Raw genomic sequence first — 6000 nt, 5'->3', positions numbered from 1 at the left:
TACACTAATATAATTATCTATTTACGAATAATACTCCTGCCCAACTAGATTGTAGGTCTCTTGACAGATGGAATGTAATTGATTGAACTTCTTGAGAGAGCTGTCTGTCCTCACTGTGTCTGATTCCTCTCTTATTCTTTCTTCAGTACACCCCTTTCAGAATTTCTCCCCAACAGTGAAATTGTTGTTTTCAAAGACCTCTCCATTTTTCGGAAAGACATTCCCTGCTTATGGATTGGAAAAATAAATATTGTCAAAATGTCAATACTACCCAAAGCTATCTACACATTCAATGCAATCCCAATCAAAATTGCACCAGCATTCTTCTCGAAACTAGAACAAGCAATCCTAAAATTCATATGGAACCACAAAAGGCCCCGAATAGCCAAAGGAATTTTGAAGAAGAAGACCAACGCAGGAAGCATCACAATCCCAGACTTTAGCCTCTACTACAAAGCTGTCATCATCAAGACAGCATGGTATTGGCACAAAAACAGACACATAGACCAATGGAATAGAATAGAAACCCCAGAACTAGACCCACAAACGTATGGCCAACTCATCTTTGACAAAGCAGGAAAGAACATCCAATGGAAAAAAGACAGCCTCTTTAACAAATGGTGCTGGGAGAACTGGACAGCAACATGCAGAAGGTTGAAACTAGACCACTTTCTCACACCATTCACAAAAATAAACTCAAAATGGATAAAGGACCTAAATGTGAGACAGGAAACCATCAAAACCTTAGAGGAGAAAGCAGGAAAAGACCTCTCTGACCTCAGCCGTAGCAATCTCTTCCTCGACACATCCCCAAAGGCAAGGGAATTAAAAGCAAAAGTGAATTACTGGGACCTTATGAAGATAAAAAGCTTCTGCACAGCAAAGGAAACAACCAACAAAACTAAAAGGCAACCAACGGAATGGGAAAAGATATTCGCAAATGACATATCGGACAAAGGGCTAGTATCCAAAATCTATAAAGAGCTCACCAAACTCCACACCCGAAAAACAAATAACCCAGTGAAGAAATGGGCAGAAAACATGAATAGACACTTCTCTAAAGAAGACATCCGGATGGCCAACAGGCACATGAAAAGATGTTCAGCGTCGCTCCTTATCAGGGAAATACAAATCAAAACCACACTCAGGTATCACCTCACGCCAGTCAGAGTGGCCAAAATGAACAAATCAGGAGACTATAGATGCTGGAGAGGATGTGGAGAAATGGGAACCCTCTTGCACTGTTGGTGGGAATGCAAATTGGTGCAGCCGCTCTGGAAAGCAGTGTGGAGGTTCCTCAGAAAATTAAAAATAGACCTACCCTATGACCCAGCAATAACACTGCTAGGAATTTATCCAAGGGATACAGGAGTCCTGATGCATAGGGCCACTTGTACCCCAATGTTCATAGCAGCACTCTCAACAATAGCCAAATTATGGAAAGAGCCTAAATGTCCATCAACTGATGAATGGATAAAGAAACTGTGGTTTATATACACAATGGAATATTACGTGACAATGAGAAAAAATGAAATATGGCCTTTTGCAGCAACGTGGATGGAACTGGAGAGTGTGATGCTAAGTGAAATAAGCCATACAGAGAAAGACAGATACCATATGGTTTCACTCTTATGTGGATCCTGAGAAACTTAACAGGAACCCATGGGGGAGGGGAAGGAAAAAAAAAAAAGAGGTTAGAGTGGGAGAGAGCCAAAGTATAAGAGACTGTTAAAAACTGAGAACAAACTGAGGGTTGATGGGGGGTGGGAGGGAGGAGAGGGTGGGTGATGGGTACTGAGGAGGGCACCTTTTGGGATGAGCACTGGGTGTTGTATGGAAACCAATTTGTCAATAAATTTCATATATAAAAAAAAAACAAAAACAAAAACAAAAAAACAAAGACCTCTCCATTTTTCTAATTAATTAAGCCAAAAGTCTTAGAGTCATCCTTAATTTCTCCGTTCTTTTCATACACGACATCCAAGTAATCAGCAATTCCTATATTTTTTCTTCAAGTCCAGAATTCAATCATTTTGTTTCATGTCTACCATTACAACAAATGACTGTCACTTCTCATCTGGATCCTAGCAGTCATCTCCTAACTCCTTGCCTCTACTACCCCCCACCTTCTATAGCCAACCTTTAACTCAGCAGCCCCACATTATTGAAATATACATCTGATCATGTAATTCTTATGATCCAAAGCTTCCTATAGAGACTTCTGCTTCTAGCTGTAGGGAATAACAAAAACTAGGTTCACCTTTCTACCTGAAGCCTGTAGAAAAGTGGACACAAAAAATATAAAAAAGATGATTTTCAAACGTTGGAAAATAGGAGGTATACGACTGCTCCCTGAAATGTGAAACAAATGAGGTAAGTTGTACAATTATGCCACCTTACTTCCAAGAGATAATTTCTAGGCTGCAGTCCAGGGATGCAAACTCAGCATTCTAAGTTGAGGAGACAGAGACTGGAAAGACAACTGTGTCTAGACTTGTAACACTGTGTACCTAAGAGGTGGGTACTGAACAGAAGAGAATTCTAGAATCTATTGAGATGTTCCTTTGAGTCTTTCACTGAGTATTTGTGAGAGAAAAATACAGGAGGCTGAGGAAAGAACCACCTGACAGGAATAGGCTGAATCATTCCCACAGTTCACACAATACTGGGAATAGTTAGTGTTTCCACCAGCCACAGTGAAAGACCCTCATAATAACATAAGGCATTGAAAAGAAACCTCAGAAGAGTATTGCTTTTGCAGTGAAGCTAAAGATATCTTGGACCCACCTTAAGAAAAGCTTAAAAACAAGTTGCAAAAGGCTCCAACTGATTTTTTGTAACTTAACTGTGACAAGAACATAGTCCCACACTGTTTAAAGATATACAAGAGCACCAAACAATGTAAATTTCATATGACTGCCATCCAGTCAAAAATCACCAGCAATGCAAACAAGCCTGAAAATATACCTTATGAAAAAAGAAAAAAAAGAAGAAAAGAAAACCAGTACAGACACATAAATGGTAGTAATGATGTAGTTAATAGACAAGGATATTAAAACAGCTATTATAAACATAATTTGTATATTTAGGGAGTAGAAAAAATGGAAGATATAAAAAGAAGCAAATGGAATTTCTAGAAATGCAAAATAGAATATTTAACATGTAAATGCACTGGATGGTAATGGCAGCAGGTAAAATTCACCAAAATGTCTTGTACCCAAAATTTATTTAAAAAAAAAGAAAACTCTTACAACTCCATAATTAAAAGACAAATAGCCAAATTAAAAATAAACCAAAGACTTGAAGAGACACTTCATCAAAGAAGGTAGATGAAGAGATATAAATAACAAGTAGAAACATGGAAAGATGCTCAAAATCAATCATAAGAGAAATGCAAACTAAAATCTCAATGAGATACCACTATATAGCCACTAGAATTGCCAACATTAAAAAGATTGGAATTACTAAGCCTCGAAAAGGACATAGAGAAACTGGAGCCCCCATTCAGTGCTAATAGGAATAAAAATGGTACAACTTTGGATAGTAGCTTGGCAGTTTCTTAAAAGTTAAACACACACTTATCATATGACCTAGTAATTTTGCTTCTAAATGCCTACCAAAGAGAAAGGGAAATATATGTCTACAAAGTCTTATATAGCAATATTATTCATAATAGCTCAAAACTGGAAACCATCCATATGTCTATCATTGATGATGGGATAAAAACTAAAACTAAAAATGATACATCCATATGATGGAATATTACTCCCCAATTAAAAAGAGTGAAGTGGCTGGGTATCTCAGTCAGTGAAGCATCTGACCCTTGGTTTTGTGTCAGGTCATGATCTCAACAGTGGTGGGATCGAGCCCTATCAGGCTCTGTGCTGGCATGGGGCCTGCTTGGGATTCTCTCTCTCTCCCTCTTTCTCTTTCTCTCCCTCTCACCCATATGTGAGTGCTGTATCTCTCTCTCTCTCTCTCTCTCTCAAAATAAATAAATATATGTTTAAAAAAGAAACAAACTCTTGATACGTGCAATGATGTGGATACAGCTCACGCAGCTCAGAAGCATAATGTTATTTGTAATAAGGCAGATACAAATACAAGACTACATATTGTGTGAATCAATTTAATTAAATCTGAAGAAAAGGAAAGCTATAGGTATAGAAAGCAAATCAGTGGTTTCCTAGAACTGGGGATGGGGTAGGGTGGGCAGTGGAAATTAACTGCTAACAGGTATAAGAGAACTTTTGGGGTCAATGGAATTGTTCTAAGATTGGATTTTGGTGATAGTCACTCAATTATATAAGTTTACTAAAACTCAAAAAATCAACTGAACTTAAAAAATTTATTGTATTTAAATTATACCTCAATAAATCTGCTAAAAGACAATTGTTTAAAGTAAAATAACAACAATGTATCAATGAGTTTATAATATATGCAAAAATAAAGGATATGAAAATAATAGCAAAAAGGACAGGAGGAAAGTAGCCGAAGTATACTCTTGTAAGATTACTCCACTATAGGGAACATGGTATAATATTATCAGAGAGTAGAAGACAAACTATGAAAATTTGAAATATGTGTTGTAAACAATATTTTAGGGAAACTATCAAAAAGTAAAGCAAAAACATATAGCAAAACGGCAGAAGAAATAAAATAAAATGATAAAAAATTCTCACTATATCTAAAGTAAGAAAATAGGAAAAAAGGCAAGAAAGAACAGATAGGGGGTGACTGGATGGCTCAGTTGGTTAAGCTTCCAACTTCACAGTTTATGGGTTCCAGCCCCCGCACCGGGTTCTGTGCTGACAGCTCAGAGCCTGGAGCCTGCTTCAGATTCTGCGTCTCCCTCTCTCACTACTCCTCCCCTGCTCATGCTTGCTTGCTCTCTCTCTCTCTCTCTCTCTCTCTCTCTGAAAAATAAATAAACATTAAAAAAATTAAAGAACAGAGGGGACAAATATTAAACACATAGCAAGATGGTAGACTTAAACCCATGTGGTAGTAATTTCATCAGATATAAATGGTCTAAACAATTCAGTTTAAAGCCAGCGACTTATGGGATTTGTTTAAACAAAGCAAGACCCAACTGAATGATATCTATAATAAATCCTCTTTAAATATAAAGACTCGGGGTACCTGGGTGGCTCAGTCAGTTGAGCGTCCGACTTCAGCTCAGGTCATGATCTCGCAGTTCGTGTGTTCAAGCCAGGTACAGCCCCGCTGTGCAGCTTGGAGCCTGGAGCCTGCTTCGGATTCTGGGTCTCCTTCTATCTCTGCCCCTCCCCCACTTGTGCCCTCTCTCTGTCTCTCAAAAATAAATAAATGTAAATAAATAAATAAATAGACTCAAAGATGGTGACAATAACAGGATGGAAAAGAATGCAGCATGAAAACACTAGTCAAAGAAAGCTAGAGTAGCTATATTATTATTAGACAAAGTAGAATTTAAATAAACATTGCTTCCCCAGATAAAGAGGAGATGTTTTATAATGATAAAGGGGTCAGTTCACCAAGAGAACATAACAATCCTAAATGTGGATGTACCCAACAAGAGAGCTTCAAAACACATAAAAACAAAACCTAGTAGACCTAAAAAAAAAAAAAGAATAGCCCAATCCATAATTATGCTGTGGCTATCAACACTCTTATCTCAGTAATTGCTACAAGTGGACAAGAAATCACTAAAGACATTTAAAAATTAAAAAAAAAAAAAACCACTAGTAACCAAATAAGACTCATTGACATTTAGAGAACTCTCCACCCAACAACAGCAGAATATACATTATTTTCAAATCCACTTGGAACATTCACTATGATAAACCATAGTCTAGACTATAAAATAAGGTTCAATAATTTTTAAAGGATTAAAATTGTAAAAAAAATATTATCTGACTACATTAGAACTAAAATTGAAATCAAAGACACACAAAAATCATTTAAAATGTTGAAAATTAAACATCACTCTTGTAAATAAACCATGGTCAAAGAAGAAAT

This window comes from Felis catus, chromosome A1 (assembly GCF_018350175.1).
Source record: "Felis catus isolate Fca126 chromosome A1, F.catus_Fca126_mat1.0, whole genome shotgun sequence".
In the NCBI taxonomy this organism is placed as follows: Eukaryota; Metazoa; Chordata; class Mammalia; order Carnivora; family Felidae; genus Felis; species Felis catus.
The sequence above is the reverse complement of the archived record's forward strand: the minus strand, read 5'-3'. Positions refer to the sequence as shown.